The 24296-nt window shown below is 44.0% G+C and overlaps 1 long non-coding RNA gene across 1 annotated transcript in view; it reads right to left on the reverse strand.

Moving 5' to 3' along the window:
- The window catches only part of LOC146868461 (uncharacterized), a 38993-nt gene extending 18457 nt beyond the window's left edge, over positions 1 to 20536 (reverse strand). Inside the window, exon 1 of the long non-coding RNA XR_014966234.1 lies at positions 20296 to 20536. This is a non-coding gene — a long non-coding RNA (uncharacterized LOC146868461). The remainder of the gene's footprint in view (positions 1 to 20295) is intronic.
- Positions 20537 to 24296: the final 3760 nt, after the last annotated feature.

Consider the following 24296-nt stretch of genomic DNA (forward strand, 5'->3'; position numbering starts at 1 on the left):
CCTACAAGCGTGACAATTCAGAGTATTTCGGGCCTGAAAAGCTATAACAATGGCTTGGGCGGCAGGTAATAGTCATTTCAATGTATATTAAATTAATAATTTCCTGTTGTTGTGGTCATCTCTAAATTACCTAGACAGTGCCGGTGTTGACAATTAATTGCCGGTGCCGAGCACAGTAAATCACCGGCTCAAATTAAGCACTCACCTTGACCTGACAGTGACAGGTGAATTGGCTGTCTGCAGCCACAGTGACATCAAGTTACTGTGGCTGCAAACTGGGTGGGCCAATATATTAACTTGGAGAGCAGAGCCAAGGGACTGGCTTGGGTCTAAGAGCCCATGCATGAGCTGAGCCATGAAAATATTCAGCATGTAAATCATGCAACAAACATAATTTAAACATATGGTGAAATTGCTTCAATTTTTCAATTTTTAAAAAAAATGTATTTATTTAGCATGCAGCATTGATTCACCCTAGTACTTCAGATTATATTGCTGCATTTAGAGGCATTTATTAAATGTGATAGTTTTACAACATGAACTTAGAAAAAATGATGCCTCTCTCCTGTCCTTATGACAATGCCGGTATTTAAATTAGAGACAGGTCAGTTGTGAATGTGTACCTGGTATGTGGCCTATATTCTTATTATAGATCAAGTAACATCATAGTCTGTTAAATCAAAGAAACACATTGGGGCAGATCTATATCGGAGATGCGCCACTTTTACGCCGCCGTTGCGTCACTTTTGTGACGCAGCGGCGGTGTAAACCCTGCGCCACGTTGCGCCATATTTACATCGTGACGCATCTATGGAGATGCGTCACGGTGTAAAGCCCTGCGCCACGTAAAACCTGTGTCAGGTTTCACGTGGGCGTGTCGACAGAGGGGGGGCGTTCCGTCGCAGGAACGCCCCTGAAAAGTGACTCAGTCAAATCTATAAGATTTGACTGAGTCACTTTCCCAACGCTGATGCGCCAAAACCCTGCGCCTGCTTGAAGCAGGCGTAAGGCTTGACGCACCATGTTAGGGATAGGGTAGGTTGGAGCAGTGCTGGAGTTGCGTCGCGCTTGCGACGCAACTGAAGCACTGCGCCAACCTTACGCCATCGGATGCGTCACGCATCTGTTTATTCCTGCGCCATGATGCGCCGCATTGTAAATGCGGCGCATCATGTGTGGCGCAAGGGTAAACTTGCGTGACGCATCATTCCTGGCGCATCCTTGCTGATTTGCAGGGATGCGCCAGGCAACATAAATCTGCCCCACTGAATTCACATATTTGACAGTGCTCTCCCATGTGTGACAACGAGGAAACGGAGGCTCAGGGAAATTGAATATTTGCATAGTTTGTTCAAGTGGAGGAGCCGAGATTGAGCCCAGACTTTCTGGTTTTACATCGTGCAATTCAACTATTAGATTGGTATCTTGTTCTCTCACCTGTTTTACATAAAAGTTCACTGCCTTGTCCTTAATTCTTGCTGCATGAGTTTAAAATGTGGATGGCATTAGAAGCTGCATGAAAGCTCAGCTTGTTTTGGGCTCAAGGGTCCAAGAGGACCTCAATATAAGTCAGAGCCAAACATCTGGCTCAAGGTTTCAGTGGCTCGCCCACCTCTAAGACTGAGCCTGGGATGGTAGAGTGACGTATGAAGATGTGTGTGGCTGGGCCACATGAACAGATCTGATTTGGCCCCTGCCCATCACCCCCTCCACGTCAGTCTGCATCCTTCAGGGCTTTAGGTTTGTAGGGTACCACCAGGGCTCAGGTGAGGAAGTAATTAAAAACTGTGTATAAATGGGTTCCTATCTCATTCTAAATTCATGTGCTTTCCACGCAAAAACAATTTGCGAATTCCCAACAATGACTACAGAAAGCGTTGAGGTAATCCATAACAGTGATACAGTTCCTGTGTAAACTTCATTTTTACTTCACCTTGCATTCGCTAAGGGTATTTGTTTTTTCCATATTTTATGTTTTTGTAGTTTTTTTCATGGTACATATAACTCTCTTGTGTGAACCAAGTTACCACTTGGTCTCTCGGTGAGTTCTGGTTGTGGTTAGTGTTCAAGACAGGGCACAAATGAGAGCTCTGGAGATAGGTTTGAAGATAGTGAGAATTTCTCTCAGTGTCTGCCAGTGTGTCATAGAGGTGCTTACACTTTATGCACATGCACTCCTAGGCCTCTCTTCAGAGCGCACAGATGGATCGTAATCTATGTGCCAACTTTAATTGTGATTTTATGTCAAAGTGTGTGAAGGACATACACAGCTGTCAAAATATTGACAGCTCCAAAGGAAAATAAAATGCAGTACAGAAAGCTAAGTTGGTAGCTTGGGTGTGGGGGACGGTTGAATGAAGCAATGAACAGAAGTACATGCAGAAGAAGAGAGTGGCAAAGCGGTGTGAAGAGGAAAATGATAGTGTTTGAGATATGCAGATGAAAAATTTCAGAAAGATGTGAGGAGAACAAATATTTGCAAAGCCAATAGGTCTTGTGGGTGGGCAATAAAGACAGCAGGGGGGTGGGTGGTAGGAGAGAACAGGAAACATGAAAAATGGGGGTTGGGATTGGATTGGAAAAAGCAACATGGACAAAGAGGGTTGGGGTTGAGAGGAAGAAACAACATGGACAAGAGGGGGGTAAGCAAAGGGACGACAGCATTAGCTAGAAATAAAAATAATACCTCAACCTCAGAGCCTGCAACGGAAGGACCCCATTCAAGATGAAGCAATCAGTACTTGATCCATGCTCCAGAGTAAAGAAGAGGAAGTGAAGCCAACACGTGCTGCCCAATTAAGAGGCAGCCAATGAGAATGACAATGAAGTCCACAAATGGTAAGCAATGGGTGGGCTCCAATTCCCTTCTAGTAAACAATATCTCTTGAAAGTGAGAGTGTGTGCACAAGCAGTGCATGCACTGTCACAGATGAGACCTAAAAAGGGAGCAAGTGCCTAACAGAGAGACAGTAGAAGAATGTTGGGGATTTGGGAACAGAAGTGAATGAGGCTCTCCGAAGACCTCTCCTTCAACAGATCTTATCAATAAAACATTTTCAGAATTGAAACATTTTCAATTCTAATTCTTCATAACAAAATCATGGTTGTTACTCATTTATTTGTTTCTTTTAACAAGCATTTTCAAAACCAATAGGTCTGGTTTCATTTTAGGCATATGTCTGTCGTTGTGTCATATATCTGGATACAATAACATAGAACTCACAGAGAGGCACTCAAATACTGACCAGGATGCATGATTTGTAAAGGAATGGATTATAAGTTTCATGTTTTAAGCCACACTCTTAAATGCAAAGGTCAAGCCTCTTGGAAAGGATTCATAGTGACACTTCTTTGGCAATGCCCTCTTTTCAGCCTCCCTACCTTTTATATGCCACTTAAAGTACGGGTCGCGTGGGATGATGACCACAGTGATCCAATCAATGCACAGCTCTGGAGCTTCACAACCCTCTTAGGCCTTATGTGTGGTGCATGCACACTTGGGATACAGTGCTTCAGCAATTGAAGCTGGGCCATAAATTAAGTGTTACCAACTGCAGCACTAGTTTTCCTGTATCTGACTTCCCTAAAGCATATAGGAAGCAAGAGACATAGGGCTCGGGATGCCAATGATTTGATCGTTTGCTGTCAGGTCATAACAAAATCAAGCATTGTTCAATTTCACCAGGTTCAAGCTGGGTCTTCAAAACCCCAAGCACTGCACTACACGCTTTCCTCAATCTGTGCATGGGCTGTGATGCATGTGTCTCTACAGTGTGACAGAGGATCTCGGGCCCGTGTTTGTGGTGGTTCCAAATCTACTCTGAGAATAGCAGTGCAAACAGGTATACTTTACTAACAGTTCATTAGCATTGCGAAAATGAGTTCTAAAAGTGCTTTCGTTTAGTCATTCTAAAGCGCTGAAAACAATGAATATTCTTATAAATTGTTTACATGTTTACCACAATTTCTGCAGATGAAATCGCATGTATGACATTAGAACTGAAAGGTACATGTCAACAATATGTTACATGTTCATTCAGAGATGGCTCATTGCTAGTCTTTCTGCCAGCAGTGGCCAAGTCACAGTGTTATATCAAAGACGTCATGTTTGTCGGTTTGTGCGTTATCAGGATACTTGCTGAGATTCAGCAATGGTGATGCAGTCATGCAGGGTAGTGAGAACCTGGACTCCCCCAGGGCTTAATTTGAGCCGGTGGTTTCCAGTGCTCAGCACCAACACATATTCATCAACACCAGCGCTTTCTATGAGCACCAGTTAAGAACACATTAGTTTACAGGGAGATTAAGTAATTTGCTCAGAACCACAGGATGTTGAGCCAACGACGCCGAGACTCGAACTTGGATCCCCAGCTCCGAAGTTGGCAGCTCTGGCCATTATGCCACATCCTCTCCCCACTTTCATGCTAAGTAGTTGCTTCTGTTTTAGGTGGCGCTAACAGGAGACATAGGCTGGTGCAAGCTGCCTCCTGACGAGAGCCCTGGCACTTATTTTTTTACAAATTAACCACTGGACTCCCCATTTGAGGAACAGTTGAAGAGACTCATAATAGGGATACACATATTACCTTCCCACACCAGTGAGCTCAGGATGTAATTTCAGAAAGAAATCTCGCAACACACTCATCATGACTGAATGGTCATATATTAGCGAAACCTGAGTAGAAATAATGTCTGTGCCATGGCACAATATCTCACAGTACCACCAGGCTCGTAGGAACTTCAAAATGTCCCGGGTGTTCTCCGAACTCCCTTTACTGACACTTAGGATGTTATTAATGGAAATGTGTCTGAAAATTCCTGATACTACTATTGCGTCATCTATGGCTGCACTATTATCACACTAGTCTGAGAGTTCCTCAATAGAATTGAGAGTAGCTGCATGAATTGTATGTTTCTCACCGAATCCTGCATTTTTTTCTCACATCTTCCAATGCACATTTTCCTGGTGAAATGTGCACGGAAAAAATAAGAATATTGTGCTTGTAAATCGGAATAGTCCTGTGGTAACTCCCGTTAACCACTGAGAACATGCGCAGTGCGGTAGAACTCGAGAACTTGATGGATATTTTGATGCATGTAACAGCTTATCAGGCCCAACTTGTCTACTCCATTGCATGAGCACATGAGAGAAAAAGAAAGAGAGCAGAGGAAAGAGCAAGAGAGTGATTAAGAGAGAAGGTCAAGAAAGACAGAAAGGAATAGAGTTAGAGAGAGAGAGAGAGAGAGAGAGAGAGCAAATAACTGATCAAGAGAGAAATAGAGTCAGACCGAGACACAGATAGCAAAACAGAGAGAGTAAAAGTCAAGTTTATTCAAATGTTCGGTCTTTTAAAACCATTACATCGTATAATTTCATTTACATTTCTTAAAACATCCTATAAAAAGCGTTAGTAAAACGAATACAAATCTTTGTTCATTGTACTAAACTTAATAAAATCAAGACCTGATTGTATTGTTCATAATCTACTGTATCCCTAACATCGTCCTCATCATAAAAACCATCTTCATAATAATACTGTGTATTAGGTTGTTTGATTTTATTCTGCAACTCTTCCTAATTCCTTTAGATAAAAATGTATTAATTTAACCCCCCCTGCAGACCAGAGGAATCGAAGACCCATCTAACCAGGTGGTTACAGCTTGTCTGTATGTTCGTATGTTCATATTAATGAATATTTCCTTCAAAAGTATCTTTCTTTCTTTTAAAAACTTTGGACATGCACAGAGAATATGTGAGAGGGATTCATGTTTGTAATTGCACAATCTGCAGTCTTGATTTTGGTGCTGGGCTGGTCTTTCCAGGAGGGGATCAGATCCTTTGCTTCCCACATACCAAAGCGTACATTCATGAATTGGTTATTTAAAATTGTTGAGAAATGTGTTGATAAATAAACCTGCGTTTCCTGGTGCCATATGAATTAATCACAGTCCAGGCATGAGGTCTTTGTAATGAGCTGTTTTCATCTGTTATGTTAGACAGGAGTTTTGTTGACTGATTTAATGCTTTATTGAGGGCCTATTTCCCCTTGCCTGAGTTCCAAATTTCTTGAGCGCAAAGATCCTCAATAACATGTGCTAAGTAACAGCCCCAGGAACCTTGTATTTTGTTCTCACTTTGAGCTTCTGTTTTTTTCCAGCACAGATTCTGGATGGAGTCGGTTGTGGCTGCTCTGAGCCTTCCACTTGGTTTAATAAAAGCACTTTTACTCCGGAAAATTTGATTGGTCAAACCAAACTCTAGTCGGACTTGCGCCAGTGATGCTGCTTGCTGAATGAGGAAGACTTTTTTATAAACCTTTATTTGGATGCTGTTTAGGATTGAGATTTTGCGGCCCCTCATAATTTTGCTAACGTATGTGACAGAAGGCATGAACTGTGCTGACATGACGGATAGTAGGTGGCTGTAGGATGGACAGCTTAATTTCTTTTTTAAAAGATTGAAGCTGTATATAAGATTTTGGGCTTTAGCCCTCAAAGTTAGAAGCTAATACTTGTAACTCAGATTTCTCTTGATTTTAAACCCCAGATATTTGTATGTGGCAACAACCTCAACTTCCTTCCCGTCCAGAAACCACACAAGTCTTTTGTATTTGGCATCCACTAACCGCACTACCTTTGTTTTAGATAAATTTAGTTCTAGCCCCTGCCGATCCATATTCTTAGCTACTGTACTCATGCTGCGTTGAAGCCCAATTGGGGATTGGCTAAGAAGCACTATGTCGTCAGCATACTGCAAGCACCTGAGTGCCTCTTTGGCTAACGTTGGTGGATGGCTGTTCGCTTCAGCGGCTGCTTCTTCAAGATGGGATAAATACAATGGATATTTTGATGCATGTAACACCTTATCAGGCCCAACTTGTTTACTCAATGGCATGAGCACATGAGAGAAAAAGAAGGAGAGTAGAGGAAAGAGAGTGATTAAGAGAGAAAGTCAGAAAGACAGAAAGGAATAGAGTTAGAGAGACAGAGTAAATAACCGATTGAGAGAGAAATAGAGTCAGACAGAGACATAGATAGCAAGACAGAGAGAGATGCCAAGCTTTAACATTTGAGACAAACATTCTCTCCATTCTTAATCAGCAGTACTTTCATTAGGGGCCTGTAGTTGTGTTTGTCCCATTATAAGTGTATTCCCGAGTGCGCCAACAGAGTAAGCGTTGTTTGCTATAAAGGTAGGATTGGCTGAAGATGATTCAGCAACATGGGTCACGTGCCAGGTATCTGCATGGATGGGGCAGACGCAAAAAAACATCAAACTGCAGAGTCAATGAGAAAAACGTCACTAACAAATTGCAAAGTGACTGCCTCCCCCACTCGCTTAGGATGTTGTACTTCAGGGGGTCGTGAAGAGATGATGTCACTGCGCGTTCAAAGCCGGAGACGACGCCTCGTGATGTATAAATTGGAAGGGATTGACGGGTGACATGGTTAGCTGGCACATTAGCGCGGCTTCTTCGCATTCTTGCGCGTGGTAGGTATGCCAGGGAGAGAACGGCAGCGGTCTGTCAGCACTGCTTACAACATTAACATTCCTGGCCGCAGTCCTGACGACACGCGTCTCACTCCCATGACAGGGATGCTGATCGCGTTAGCGCACTTTAGAGAGAGGACCTGCGCGAGCTTATGAAGCCTTTTCTGTATCATCGAATTAAAGGGTATCCTCTCAGCGCCAATGGAAGGCTGTTCTATAGTGACAGGACGAGTACTAAAGAGACCCTAAAGCTGTCTCTTAAATATGGAGAGAAAGCGCGTGCACCCGAACTTGCTTCTTCTGTTGTCCTTGTGACATCTGAATACCTCAATGCAACCAGTTTCCCTCCTGTCATTCCTAAAAGATGCACAAACTGTCCTGAAGTCACTGGTAGTGGTTTTGACTTTCAGATGCGCAGCCGACTTGCTTCTGATACTTGATATCTTGTCCCTTGATATTGTTGTATCAATATTCTACACCATCGATATTGGGGGGTCCATATTCACAGCCTCCCCTGTAATTACCTTAATGGCTCAGCACACAGAGGTCTCTGCTGGGGAAGCTGTTTTCAAAAGCATTGTCTCATGTATGAGGAATGTATTTACCTTAATGCAATTATCACGAAGGTGAATACATTGCCCAGCTCCTCAGAGTACTCCTCAAAGCAACTGTGGTGGGCTAGGGGCTTATTGTTTTGTCGCTCTAATGCCAACTCTAATTCCACTTCACAGCTGAAGTGGCGGGGTGGGGCAGGACGAATAAAGAAAAAAAAAAATTACCTCCTCACCGCGTCTCTCCTTCGTCGCCTCTTCGCTTCTCTCCCTGACGGAACAGGAAGCACCCAGGCTCCCCTAAGCAAATTACAATGCTGCAATGCAGCGTAGTGATTGGTCTGAGCACCATGGTTCGGTACTAAGCCAGGGACTGGGAGCCTGGGCCTGTTCTCCACCCAGGCCGGACTGCAGCCTGGGTGGAGAACAAGCAAAGTGTGCATGACTGTGTGGATGGCCCGAGACGGCTGGTCAAACATTCACACGTACAGAGTGCCCACCACTCCTCCCCCTACTCTTAGAGCAGAGCAGCCCCGCCCCACCCCACCCCACAAAGGTGCCGCAGCAGAAAACATATAATGATAACAACGAGTTATTATCATTTTATTTTACCTTTCTTTACACTGCTGAAAGCAGTAGGGCAACGCTCCTCCGCCTTAGCGGAGGAGCTGCAACTGCTAGTATGATTTGAAAATAACACAGGACAGGATTTGAGGTCAGATGTTATGCCTCATTCCTCAGCATGAATGTATGCCATTCTGACAGGTGGCTTCGGCAGTCTCGGGAAGCCAGCATTTGAGGTTGGAGTCATGATTCTGCCTCTCTCAGTTTGCAGAGAACTACATCGCTGGTCCTCCCTTCCACTTCTTGCACTTCCACTGCCGAAGGAAGTTTACCGATCTACGGTATTGTTCATTTCCCGGCAGCCTACAAATCAGTCAGGCGCAAACAAGTTGATGCAATACTGAGACATTTCAGTCCATCCATCTTCAGCCCACTCCTCACGCACAGTGACATGGTTCTTCTCAATCCTTCCACCCCTCTGTTTTGGTACAGTTGCACTTGTCATTCAAAGCTTGACTCTGTATTATGTTTTCAGCTGCTACTGATACTTGTGGCCTCATTTATGGTGAATTGGCATAGGACACAATGTGAAAGGGGAGGAATGCACCGTATTTATGAAATACCGTGTATTCCTGTTCTTTCCCCCTGCAATGGCACAAAATGTGCTACCTAGCGCCAACGCAGGCACCCTTGCCCCATGGTGCATGCAACAATCCCAAAAGGCATTTTCCTCTTTCTATATGTCCTGCAGAATGGAGCAAACATGAAAAGAGGAAAAACCGAGGAGAAATACAAATATTTCTCTGCATTACGCCTGCTCTGGGAGGTTTAAGGTTTTGGCGCTGCCCCAGGTTTATATGATGAAGTAAATCTGGGGCAGCGTGAAAATCCATGGGTGTTGCGTGGGAAAACCCACCGCAACGCCCAAGGAACACCTCCCTGGTGCAGAGCAAGGCAATGCAGTGACTTCACTGCTTTGTCTTACTCCATATCTATGAGGCCACTCAAAGCCACACACGGGAGCTTTGCGTGGCCTCGTAGATATGGTTGAGAGGGTTACGCAGCTGGAGCTTCTGAAAAAGTGACACTCGGACAGTGCAAGCCTCTCATAAATAAGTCTCTTTGGCCTCATTTATGGTATTTTAGCATAGGGCAGCGTAGCAAGGCACCTTGCTGCACTGCCCTAAACGAATGTGAAAGGGCAGACGTGTACAGTATTTAAGCATTATGGTGCATTCCTGTCCTTTCTGCCCGCTCTGGAGTCGTTTCGGCAGCCTAGCGCCAACGTAGACCCCCTTTCACCATAGTGCAAGGGTGCCTCTGTTGCAGGCAAGATTGTTTTTGTATAGGAAGTGAGACCCTCCTGCACAAAATCAATCCTAAGAGGCATTTTCCTCTTTCCTTGTGTGCTGCAGTATGCAGCACATATGGAAAGAGGAAAAAACGAGGAGAAACAAAGTTATTTTTCCCTGTTACGCCTCAGCTTGGGAGGCGTATGGATTTGGTGCTTCCCCATGTTTACATGATTTTGCAAATCTGGGGCAGCATCAAATTACATGGGTGTTGCATGGGAAAGTCCACCACAATGCCCAGGGAATGCCTCCCGGGTGCAGAGTAAGGCGATGCAGCGTTTTTTGCCACGCCGCCTTACTCATGATTTAGGAGGCCACTCAAAACCACTCAGGGTGGCTTTGCGTGGCTTCATAAATCTTTATGAGAGCCCTTTGTCACGCATGTACAACTTTATGTGGTGCAAAAGTGGCACTGGGCTCTCATAAATAAGCCCCTTGGTTAACAAATTTTGCTATTACAGCAAAGTTTGCTTCACACCAGTTTACTGAAGACAAGTTAGAGTATAACCTCTTCCGGTTAAAACCAGGAAGTGCTAGTCTTATTCCTCTATTTAAAAGGTGAGCAAATCTGCAAGGGGTGTGTGGTGTCTATGCATTATTTCTCAGTGCACTTATTTTACATATAAATGTTGGAATGTTACTTTGTACTTGTCAAGGTATTCCATGTATTACTTGTTTAGAATGTTTGGGCCAGAGGCTGGAGTTACTTCACTAGCAGTTGGAGCAACCACCTTGAGCCCTCTACACTTGTATACCTGTGTATCCTGTTGGCTGCAATAAATCTACTCAAAGAGTGAAGACTCCTGGCCTATTTGAATTGCTGTACAAAAAAATATTACACATTTAACAAAACTGTGAGCAGAATGTTTACTGAACATACCTACTAGGAATCCTCCTAATTCTTGAGCTCCTTCTGACATCAGGAGAACTCTGACCAATATTTACAACTGGATTATAAACAGGATTGAATCTGGCCAAGCGACCAAAATTCCACCATTGACCATTCTCTAATTTTGCACTGTTAACTTTAATTATGACTATACGTGCAGGATCCCTGAATTTTGATTTACCTTTTTGTAACAACAAAGGATCCTTGACACGAACCAGGTCACCAACAACAAATTTGACATCTTTCTTGGAAACAGGCATGGAGAGTTTATTACATCTGCTAACACTGGTTTCATCACTACGATTTTTAGCAATGAAAGAATTCTTTGCAACATCACATTTATTATCCAAGCAATTCAATTTCCAAAACGGATTGAGCGTAGATACCACTGGGTGTATTGCAATGCTTTAAGTAATTTACATGTTTTGCTTTATATTTGCCCCCATGAAGCCCATTTCCTGGTTTCTCTCTCATGCTTGCAGTTGTTGTTATTTAGTTCAGATTGCTAATGGTGTATTCATTATGAGATGATTTTTTAAGGTTTGTTTATTTTTCTCTCATTAGGGCTAGTTCCTTCCAATTTGCCTCCAGTTCTTTCTCTTATATTTTTGGTGCCAGTTTCCGATTTCACCCTGCTTACTTCCACTATTGTGAGTTAGCATGGTGGAGTCTGGAGAAAGTTGTTCTCAGCATTAGGCTAGGTGCAACCAAGACCAGGTGAGGGTCGGCCACTGGCAAGGGTTAATGCCTTATGCAGTACTGGCGAAGAGTCATGTCCTGACTATAGTTGGTTCTTCTTTTTTTTTGTGTAAATCTTTTTATTAACATACATCAGCTTATCAGTTTCAGTACAGAGGAAGCAATAAGATCTGGCATCGCGGAGACAATGGGTGAAATAAGTCATAGCAATACATCAAATGGAAAGTATATGGGGAGGGGGGATCATCATAATTGACAGTGCAAGGCGGTTGGCATATATCACCACGGTAGGAATTCCACAAACTCCACATGCGGGCCCACTTTCTAGGACAGCCTCGAGCCACATACACTGTCCTTTCTCTGTGCATGGACCAGTCAAGGTCTTTCTCCCAGGTCTCTACTGTGGGAGGATTAGATGCTCCCCATAGCTGAGTTGGTTCTTCTTTAATGAACGAGCATTGATAAGAAGGCAGCTCGACTAAGGATGAAAGATAAGGGAAGCAGATGGGGAGAATAATAGGTACTTATCAGGGCAAAGGAAGTCCTAGACCTAGAAGAGCACGGGTACATAAAGTAGAAAGGGATGGAAAGTTACAGGGTAGTACAAAAAAGGGTGAAGCTGAGAGGGATGGCCATTCTTCCTGCTCAAAGAGGTTGAGTAGGATTTAACCAGGTTAGCATGGTCTGGCTGGTGTGGCTAATGTGTGAGGAGGCTGAGTGGGGTGGCAGTTGAAGTTAACATAGGCTGATGAGAATCGAGGTCAGTGGGTACAGAGGAATAGAGGAGGGAAAGAAAGAATACATTCATGTGTAAACAACTGAAGAACATCTATGAAATGTTGACATGCTTAAATAAAACAATAGAAGCACCTGAATCACGCTGATTGGTCGGTGTTATATATTAGTAATAGTTGTACACCAACACATCAATTTTCTAAACATAGAGAACTGTCTTCGCAGATAAACTTGGTCACAGTTCATTTACCCCATACTGCTGTCTTAATAATACACTAGTGCATCATTTCTAACACTTCATTCTCCCTCGTTCAGGAAACTTGAAAATATGAATACAGCAGTGGCAAAGGTTTGTGAGGACTGTGGTTAATATACACAGTGGGGGGTGATCAGGAGCTGTGTAGGAAATTGGGTTACTGATTGAGAGGGATGAAATCCTACTTTGTATTGCGCTCTGAAGCATGCTGTGGTGTAGGGAATAGTGCCAGCTCAACAAGGGACCTGTTCTGATGTGAGAGCCCTGTGGGAGTCATTTAAGGCCTACACTGGTGGTGTCTATATATATATCCAAGTGGATGGGGATCCTTTGGTCAATATGCCCATGTTTGGACATGCTATAACAAGAAGTTAAGTGGCTAGAAATAGAATATGAGATATGCAAAGAGTTGACAATCTTGACCAAGTTGCAATAAACCATGAAGGAATTCAGAGAGACTGCAGGGAAGGAAATGGGGAAGCAGGCATGGGCCAGGTAATTTGGTGAGGACAATATACCGGGCAAGACACTCACCTTGGTATTATAATAGAAAATGGCATTGTCATTGGCAGATATCATCTCCATGTTATGACAAAATTATGTATACCTCTAAAATATATTATGAAGTCAAAAGCGTAGCTAGCTATTTTAATAATGTGGCCCTGCCCTATGTGGAAGGAGATAAGGGAGTTGTCAAACTCCCCGCTGACTGTGGAGAACGTGCAACTAACAATCGCTGCCTCAGCAAACTGTATGGCCCTGGAATGGGAAGGCCTCCTACTTGAATTCTACAATGAATCTGCGAGGTAAAGTTCTGAGGGGCAGATTTACAAGCCCCTTGTGACACTTTCGCGCTACCATTGCATCACTTTTTGTTACGCAGCAGCGGCATAAAAAATGCGCCATATTGCTGCCCATTTACAACGTGACGCATCTAGGGAGATGCGTCACCTTGTAAAGCACTGCACCACATTATACCTGCGTCAGGTATAATGTATGAAGTGTGGGCGTTCCCACGCAAGAAAGCCTCGTAGAAGTGACGCAGTGAAATCCACAAGATTTCACTGCGCCACTTCTAGGGCGCCACTGCGTCAAAACCCTACTCCTGCTTGGAGCAGGCGTAAGGAGTAACGCAGTGTATTGGGAATAGGTCTGTCCGTTCATCGCTGGAGTTGCGTTGTGCTTGCAACATGACTTCAGCAATGTGTGAGTTTTGCGACAACATGCGTCAGAGTTTCTGACGCTTCTGTCAATCCTTGTGCCATGTTGCGCTGTATTGTAAATACGGTACAAAAGGGGGTGGTGAAGGACGGAGCATCAGAACCAATCAAACACTCACACCCAGTCAACAGATGTGGGTTTGATCCATCACCGTTCTGTAGCCCACTCTGCCACCCCAGTTCAGACATGGCCATTTGCAAATCAGTCTGACCCTGTGCCTCATGGGAACAGTCCAGCCCGAACTGCCAAGCCATGACTTCCCTGGACTGGAAACAAGCTTCCTAGGACCGGTTTCTGGCATTTCAGCCGTCTTCAGCCAGGCTTGCTTGAATCCAGTGGCAAAGTGAGCAAGGGACACACGTCTGAGCATACCCTGCCAACTTATGGCGAACAAAGCGGTACAAAAGGGGGTGGTGATGGATGGAGCATCCGAACCAATCAAACACTCACACCCAGTCAACAGATCTGGGTTTAATCCATCACCGTTCTTTAGCCCACTCTGCCACCCCAGTTCAGACATGGCCACATGCAAATCAGCCTGACCCTGTGCCTCATGGGAACAGTCCAGCCCGAACTGCCAAGCCATGCCTTCCCTGGACTGGAAACAAGCTTCCTAGGACCGGCTTCTGGCATTTCATCCGTCTTCAGCCAGGCTTGCTTGAATCCAGTGGCAAAGTGAGCAAGGGACTCACGTCTGAGCATACCCTGCCAACTTATGGCGAACAAAGCGGTACAAAAGGGGGTGGTGATGGACGGAGCGTCAGAACCAATCAAACACTCACACCCAGTCAATAGATCTGGGTTTGATCCATCACCGTTCTTTAGCCCACTCTGCCATACCAGTTCAGACATGGCCGTATGCAAATCAGTCTGACCCTGTGCCTCATGGGAACAGTCCAGCCCGAACTGCCAAGCCAAGCCATGCCTTCCCTGGACTGGAAACAAGCTTCCTAGGACCGGTTTCTGGGATTTCATCCGTCTTCAGCCAGGCTTGCTTGAATCCAGTGGCAAAGTGAGCAAGGGACTCACGTCTGAGCATACCCTGCCAACTTATGGCGAACAAAGCGGTACAAAAGGGGGTGGTGATGGACGGAGCGTCAGAACCAATCAAACACTCACACCCAGTCAATAGATCTGGGTTGATCCATCACCGTTCTTTAGCCCACTCTGCCACCCCAGTTCAGACATGGCCGTATGCAAATCAGTCTGACCCTGTGCCTAATGGGAACAGCCCAGCCCGAACTGCCAAGCCATGCCTTCCCTGGACTGGAAACAAGCTTCCTAGGACCGGTTTCTAGCATTTCAGCCGTCTTCAGCCAGGCTTGCTTGAATCCAGTGGCAAAGTGAGCAAGGGACTGGCTGAAGACGGCTGAAATGCCAGAAACCGGTCCTAGGAAGCTTGTTTCCAGTCCAGGGAAGGCATGGCTTGGCAGTTCGGGCTGGACTGTTCCCTTGAGGCACAGGGTCAGACTGATTTGCATACGGCCATGTCTGAACTGGGGTGGCAGGGTGGGCTAAAGAACGGTGATGGATCAAACCCAGATCTGTTGACTGGGTGTGAGTGTTTGATTGGTTCTGACGCTCCGTCCATCACCACCCCATTTTGTACTGTATTGTAAATACGGCGCATCGATGGTGGCGAAAGGGTTTGCCATGGAGGCACAGGGAAACTGACACATCTGTCCAGGTGTGTCAGTTTCTTGTAAATCTGCCCTAAAGTTTGCAGAAATGTAAGGGTAAAGGTGGTATTGAGGCATTAGCAATACTGTTGTACTGTTGACTGAGAAAGCTGACACTTAAAGCAGTCTTGGAGTTCCCTCACCCTTAAAAGAAGTTGTAGTCACTGACTGTACTGATTCACAGAGGGAAAAGTCTAAGACAATCTCTTTCAGTCATGATGAGATGCTTAAATTCAGTACCACTCTTGAGTATGGACTTGCAAACCATAATAAAAGCTGAAAATACTGCTTGCAGACATTTTTGGAAAATGCTGTTCAATGTATAGGCATGAACTATTGCATTTTAAGATGTTACACTGTCTATACTACACAACAGATCACAAAGCTAGGTTCAAGACAGATAGCATGGTAAATGTAGGAAATGTACAGCCAGAAATGTAACCTTTTTACATACTGCACGGACATGCCCAAAAGGCTTGTTTGAAACATTGGCTGAAATGGTAGAATTTTACATTTGAGCCAGTCCCAGAAATGGCATTGTTGGGTTAACATAGGCTATCCTAAAGGTGATCCGTGGAATGAGGTCCATGAAACTTGTTGGCTTAGAGGAGGTTGGCAATACATTTGTGGCCTCTAAGGCCACCACGATCGAAGCATGGCTTAAAAACATGGCATATTGTAGCGCGAAAATGGACGGATATTGTGAAATGGTACATCCAAAAGCAAGTCCAGGAGACTTCTTGGAACCATATAGAACATATGTATGGACTACGGCAACATAGTTCAATAGAAGGGGGACCCCTGTATGTAGGATGGGTAAGCAGAGGGGGCAGGGGACAACTGGAACCAAATATTAATGGAAAAACCGACTGCCTACACTATAATGATATAAGTACGCCCAAGACTGGTTCTAGGTTATATGAAAAGCCACAGGCCAAGACTGACTCAAAGAGGCAAAGGGACGAGAGGAAGAAAGTTATCAAAAATAGGTTTATTTAGACATAAGGAATCAGGATAGTAATCTTTACAAAAAAGATAAGTAGAAAATGACAAAATCCAAGAAACGAATATGTGTAGGTCCCACACACTACAGTCATACGCACATTCATTCACACAGCATACTCATTTATTCAACAGAGGGCATACTTACACAGAACCAAATCATTTTACAATTAGGTTAAAAATAGTTAACATCAGAAAATGAATAATTTGACATAATGGAAATTTCAGAGGGACTCGTGCTCTCCCAGTTCTTAAGGACAGGCGGAGTCTTCAGGTAGGCACGAAGTAATAGGAGCCAACGCATGTTTCGGTGTTTGCCCACACGGGGCTACACCTTCATCAGGGCAAAGAAGATGGTAAACGTGTGGGACACACAATGAAAACCTGTAGTTTAATCAACAAATAAATAAAGCAAGAAAAGAAAAATTGAAGCTTAAAAAGGCATCTGGGTTAGATACATGGTTGAATACATTCTACCTCGACCATAGCCATCAGACATTAAAGTATTGACCCGAAGGTCACAAAAGGCTAAAAGGAGAAAATCTAAAATAAGAGTCAGTTAGGCCAGGGTTCAAATATGAATAAACAATGAACAATAAAGACATATTAACAAAATAGTTCAATTGAATAAGGCCGAAATGCACCCAGCAAAATAGATCTCAAATAAGGTGAGTGCTCATGAAGAAAATAATGAAGCACCAGTGCCGAATAGATATAGCTATCGAAAGGGTGCAGATATAGTCAGAAAGTTACCAAAGTTAAAGTGGGGCAGGAGATGATAGAGAATAAGTAGCAGTAATTATTTGTAAGCAAAAGATGAGAAGGAAAAAAGAGAAAAAGGCAATACCTTCAGATCAGGTACATAGTTAGAGACAGCTCTCTTTGGTAAAATTCAAGATAGTCCCGAACACCAATAAACTCCACAGGTCAGTTCTGTATTAATAGAGTACAAAGACATGGGAAGGGATCAGGGATAAGTCTAGGCGAGACTAGTTTGAGGATCGCAATAGCTGTAAGAAGCAGTACGGCTTACCAGGAGCAGGATCAGGTTAGGTGAAGCATTCTGCAACAACATGGACAGAATCCCTCATGGGGAGTCCAGTGCGTCAAAAATTAAAAATTGGTTCCTCTAACGATATAGGGTATGCTTGTCAACAAAGCAGGACAAAGAGATGAATAAGTTCCTGCAAAAGAACGGACAATAGACGGTGGTAAGATTTGCAGTATGCATACTAGGTACCTGGTGACAATCAAACAGACTACAACAGGCTGAGAGTTCTATCAGTTTCCAAATTCGAGTGGGGATCCTATTAAGGGGGCTATGAGGTACTAACAGATTCAAAAACCTGGACAGGATTTACTAGCACGTGTAGCTCTTTGGACAAATGGTAGAATGCCAACGTTTCATAAGAAAGATAGGGATAAAGGGGGGGACCGAATAGCGAAAATCTCCTGGGTAATCCAGAGGGCGCTGGACAACATGCTTCTTGGAATTTGTCATTTTCTACTTATCTTTTTTGTAAAGATTACTATCCTGATTCCTTATGTCTAAATAAACCTATTTTTGATAACTTTCTTCCTCTCGTCCCTTTGCCTCTTTGAGTCAGTCTTGGCCTGTGGCTTTTCATATAACCTAGACCCAGTCTTGGGCGTACTTATATCATTATAGTGTAGGCAGTCCGTTTTTCCATTAATATTTGGTTACGGCAACATAGTTACCTAAGGAAGAAGAGTGCTGGTGTGGATAGCAAAAGGTGGAAAGGGGGTATTGTGAAGACTGAACTGTACAACTGTGGCCGTTCATTAGTAGTATGTGAGAGAGGTTTCATTTCTGTAATGCTTGCGATTAATGTTTAAAATTATAAATAAAACTAACCATTTATAGTGTAGGATAGTGAGACAACCTTAACGTAATCTCCTGTGTCATCAACATCTTCGTCATTCCGATAGCCTTTTTTACAATTTTGTGTCCCTTGACTAGCAGTGTTCCCTTATATACTAATAGCAAGGCAAGAACAGATCAGGCTGCTATGGCTCTCTAGCCACACAAGACCAAGGTGTTTGGCTCTCTTCTTTATGCACAGACGTCAGTCTGCTGACGGGCACTTCACTGCATGGTTCAAAATATTGTATTCATTAATGATTTACATATTACTCCAGGAAAGGCAAATCAATTATCTTATGTCCTTTTCAACCTGAAACTTCAATAAAAGATGGGTCTAATAATGGGGATAGAACCTAAACAACAACCTCGGAAAAACCCTCTGAATCAATATCTAGGCAACAAGTCTGAGTGGCCAGGGGGATTCATCAAAAGTTCTCCTTGCTTTAACATACCATGGATAGAGTTGTTCCCTGGTAAATACTGAATCACAACATCATGAAAACACTTACTCCTCACTGCTGTCAGTCCTATCTGCCCTCCCTGCACCCAAATCAAGCTTCTTCTATATCCACCCAGAAGTATTGTGAATTGTGAATCCCATCTGATATTCAGCCATTGCACAGACCACCTCACTTCTAATTCTGTGCACAATAGAGGAGCAGCACCAGACCTCAAGCGAGAGAGTACGTGAGGTCCATCCATTGATCCCAAAAAGAGGATGCCAAAGGAACTGTAAGTTGGGTGACTTCTGATCTGGGCTGCTCTCTCGTCAGCCGCACCCCAGGAGTCTGATGGCTTCAGCTCCCAGCTCTGGTAACCGGTTGTCTTGCTCTCAGCATCCAAGCCTCATAAACCTCTCCTCTCACACATAGCGCCAACATTCGACTGTGACGTCACAGGCAGCAACCAATCGAAACATCTACAATGAAATAAGTGCATAGGCACTCTTCTTGCGGACAGACTCCTCTAACCAGTAGTAGCCGTGTGTAAGTGAAGCTTCCACACAGACCTTTCATGCAGAGCGACCTGCTCCATCCCGATCACAGCCTTAACAGCAGGGCTTTAAGTGGGATGAAAAAACTGGGGGATCTCGCAAAGGGGCGTGGTCAATGTAATTAAGGGCGTGGCTTAAAAACACATAAGCTAAAAATCTGAGTTTTGCTGTTCCTGTCATTGCGTCCAGATATATGATATATCAAGTCACATCATACCTACAAGTCAGGACTATAGGCTTTGTCAATGGTTGCTAGTTGCATAAGATAAATAAGCAGCAACTATGGCTTGTATATAATATTTTAAAAACTTACACCACGGCAATGTTACTGCTCCTGAGTTTCAAAAAGAGAAGGGAAATCCAGAGAGAAAATGACTCTCTTTTAAGGATTTCCCTTCCTCTACAATGCTCACCACGCGCACATCGAGCAGCTTTCTGTCACTACAGTGCCAGGGCACAAAACAGAGCCCGATAGAGACCCGTTTCGAGGCCCCCTTAAAAAAAGCTGCCGGTGCTCAGAGCCGGTGAGACCCGGCCCACTTAAAGTCCTGCTTAACAGGTTCAAACATGTGAATCTAAGTTGCCAAGTGTGGTTCACTAGAGGCTTTGATCAACCTACTTTGCAAATGTGAGGTCTGTACAGAATACTCACAACGATGGGAGACATGATGGATCACCAAGCCTTTGTCTGCCCAGCAAAATGAATCTTGGTCACAGAAGAAAATAAGGCTAAAAAATGCTTACTGAACAATAATTCATAAAATTGTTTGTGTTTCCGGAAGGGCTTTTTAACACTTTCTTTGATGATAAGGTCAGTTCATTTGAACCCGATTTTGGAATGAACTCTCACACATAAGTATGCAAAACACGTTTCATGCAAATTTGACCCAATATCTATCTCAGTTTGGATTCTTTTCATGAAAAGGTTGTTTTCAAGGACACTTTAGTACAAAAATATGCCGTCTCGCCAGCTCACCCGCTCGGCATCCTTAGGGAAACCCGCGCGGTCGCCAGCTTCCTTCCTGCGCCATTGTTTCTCCAGAGATTGCTGGACGTCCTGTTCCAAACACACGGTGGCGAGTCACTCATGCAGGCCTCGCGCTGTGTGTTGTAAAGTTATGAGGCGACTCAGAGCCCAAACATCAGGGCCGCGGGGTTTCTGTCAAGTGTTCTTTTTGGCGCCTTGTGGTGTTTTGAGCCTCACTATCTGTCGAAACAAAGCCTCAGTGTGCCTCAGCCAACTCTGCACCAAGCCACGTGTTTATTTAATACCTTTATGGCCCCAGATGATTCTATTGCTGCTGATAAGCTGCAACCTCAGATCAAAGGGCTGGAATTTAACACTCAGTATCAGTAAGACTGATTTGCCCTAGAGTAAACAAGCACAGTGACTCGACATGATAATCTAACTCAATTATTTCAAACATTCTTTTCATATTTTTAAAGGCAGATACATTTTCGTCAACTTGCTTTTCCGACATATTCAATTCTTAATTAGCGAAAGAATAAATGCTGGGGCCCAAAGTTTTGCTCAAAAAGCCCGTGGATGACGCTATTTAAGGTCTGAGTGCCAAATCTGGTAATCTTGATTCCACCTCATGCCTCTGGAATCCCTCAAAAGACACTCCTGCCCCTTCACCTCACTCCTGCAGGTTTCTACATTCCCCTTTGTCACGGGTTTCCCGACTTTCCCTTCCTCTTTCTCCCTTGCCTGATATCCATCTCTTGCACTAGCTCAAAGTTTAATTAACAAAATAAGCCAAAAATAAGGGTCCCACCTGCACCACCGGCTCAAATTAAGAACTGGACTTATTCCAATCTTACATCAAATGAAATGGAATGAAATTAAAAGAAATGAAAAAGACATTTGTTAAGCGCATGGCTACCCGGGGGCATCCCAGCGCTGACAACGACAAGTAGTGGAGAACCAACCAGCCTAGGAGAAGAGCCTGGTTTTTAACAGTTTACGAAAGGCAAGATAGTTGGGTTCCTTATGCAAATGAAGTGGGAGAGTATTCCAGAGCTTAGCGGCATTGCAAAAGAACAGACAACCCCCATTTCTAGCTTTGATAATCCTGGAAACTGCGGCAAGATGCAGGTCATCCGAGCAGAGGCGTCAGTTAGCACAGTAGGGCCGAACAATGGAATGATTGATGGAAGGACCCTTTCTGGCTAACGTCTTGTGAACAATACACATAGCCTTGAAATTGACTCTCTCCCTGATAGGGAGCCAGTGGAGAGATTTCAGGGCTGGTTTTCCAGGTTGGCATTTCGGCGGCACAGTTTTGTCCCGTCTGGAGTTTTGAGAAGGTCGCGCATGGGCCACCTAAATAAAGGGTATTCCCGTAGTCCAGACGCGATAGAATGAGCAAAACCAAAGGGGATGATAAACGGAGTGTTGAACATTGCAAGCACTCACCTCCAGTCAACTGATCTGGGTTTAATCCATCATTATTCTGTAGCTCACTCCGCCGCCCCAGTTCAGACATGGCCATATGCAAATCAGTCTGACCCTTTGCCTCATGGGAACAGTCCAGCCCGAACTGCCAAGCCGTGTCTTCCTTGGACCGGAAGCAAGCATCCTGGGACCGGTTTCTGGATAATCACTGAATGAGCGCCTGGACCATAAGCTTCCTTGCCTGGAAGGGGAGGAGTGAGAGGACTTTACGAAGCATCTTTAAGATGCCATAGCAGGAGGCCGCCACATTACGTGCCTGGTTCAAAAAGAAAGATGGAAGGTGCACTCGTTCCGAAGTCAATAAGGCAGCGTTTCGGTCCCAATTCTTTGCCAGAGGGAACTTCGTCAGGGCTCCTATATTACGGGATTCCGAGCATATAGGGCATAGGTTAAGCCTCAATATGCGGTGTATACAGTAAACTATCTCATAATTTCAAACATTAATCATATGCTCTATGTAGCAGTACAATACACCTCCCTCTCTGTTTGATGCACAAGACTTCTCACAATTCCAGAATTTAGCGGACGTGAGGGCTCCCTATCAAATGAATGGCATCAACGTAAATCTTTATTAACCCATCAACAGTATAGTGGCGAATTGTTGTATGAACTAATGAGCGGGAAGGTCTCCTTTGCGTGGCGTGATAACCGGCAGCAAGAACATTACGTGCCTGGACTTTGAAAGTCAGACCTTGATCCAGTCAAATACCGAGGCTTTTCATCTGGGTCTTGGGGGCCGGAACGGGGCCCAGATCGGCCGGCCACATTATATTGGGATCAAAGAGGGACGAGTTCCCCAAAATCATCATCTCAGTTTTTTCTCCATTTAATTTCAGAGAGGAATTATTCATCCATTTGGCTACCTCTTCCAAGCAAGGGCGGAGGCTGGGAGAGGAGTTATCAGCATGGTTGAGTCCCACTACGAGTTGCGTGCCTTTTGAATAGGTCACCATGTGTACCCCAAAAGGCAGAAAAATCTCTGCTAACAGGCTCATATAAATGTTAAATAGGGAGGGACTCATGGATGATCCCTGGGGAATTGGCAACATCGGCTTCAAAGACCTGGAAGGATCTATCATCCAAAAAGGATTGCAGCCATGCCAAATCGACCCTGGTCGACCCCAGTCTTATAAATCCATGGACCAAGATTTGGTGGTTGACCGTGTCAAAGGCTGCACTGAGGGCTAACAGGATGACCACAGTGGTACTTCCGACGTCCAGGATTTTTTTTACATTGAGTCAGTTGCAGTGGTGAAGCCAGAGTACCATGGGCCCCAGGCAAGGAAATGGGCATCATGGCTGAGGTCTGAATTATAAAATTCAGCAATAATCAGGGTTCAAAGAGCACCTCTGGCCTCTGGGCCACAGTGCCGCTGCACCTCCTGCACCAATGGAAGCCAAACCTCTGGTCAGTTGCCTACTTGTATCAGTTAGACGCTAATTCCGGGTTATACCAATAGAACAAGGTATTTACCATACCCATAAATACCATTACCCCAGAATGAGGTACGTATAAGGAAAGGTATTCTATATTTCAACTTGGAAATGCATAGTATGAAGATTAGCACCTAAATACCTAACAGACAAAATTGTTAATGTTTTCCTTTTTTCCAAGACTTTTCTGCTCCTAAATTTCAGCAGATTTAGAAACAGTGAGGTGTGATAATTATCACACAACTCAAAATTCTGAACATTTTAAAACCTTTCTTTATTAGTAAAACAAAAATATTCTCCTCAGATAAAGAACTATAGTTTTCCATATGCGCTTAGTCAGATATTGATGTCAGCAGCTAGACAAGCAATACAGGACATAACTATAACAGAACCCACCAGCCTTATTATTGGTATCCACTCAGTCACCATAAAGGACTACATTCCTCCACGACCTCCCAAAGATTTTAAACCTGTTGTTTGGCTCACTCTACCATTGACGTAGGTTGCTGCTGCTTGCGAAACATGCCCCATATTTCCTCGAATTTGAACCTGTAGTCATTTTTGCCAGATGTACTAACACATTTTCACGTTGCAAACCCCGCTATTCAGTTAAGGGTTTGTGACAAGAAAATGTGTTTTTCATATGTACGAAACCCATTTAAAGATTTGGTAACATAGTACGCAATTTCTAAATGGGTTTGGAAAATCATTAGGATTCGTTATTTGGAAGAGGCGTGTTTAGAGCTACCCTTCCAAATATTGATTCCTTATGGTATGTAGTAATATTTTGCAACCACAATAAGGTTGAAAAACATTAATATTTTACTAACACATCAAATGAGTGAGTAACCTGTTCGCAGACATGAAAGGTCCCAATGGGACCCCTTAGTCTTTGGGAATGACCCCCCAAAACTTTTTTTAGGAGTAGACAGCGGTCCCCCTTAAAAAATAGTTTTACAAACTTTTCTCTTTCTTTGTAACCCATCCAGATAAGCTGCATTAAAAAAAGATTGCATTATTTTAAAGCAATCACTGACCTCAGCAGGCCACCATCCCTGTGATGACAGTGAATCATAGTGGTTCGC

This window comes from Triturus cristatus, chromosome 1_2 (assembly GCF_964204655.1).
Source record: "Triturus cristatus chromosome 1_2, aTriCri1.1, whole genome shotgun sequence".
Taxonomy (NCBI): domain Eukaryota; kingdom Metazoa; phylum Chordata; class Amphibia; order Caudata; family Salamandridae; genus Triturus; species Triturus cristatus.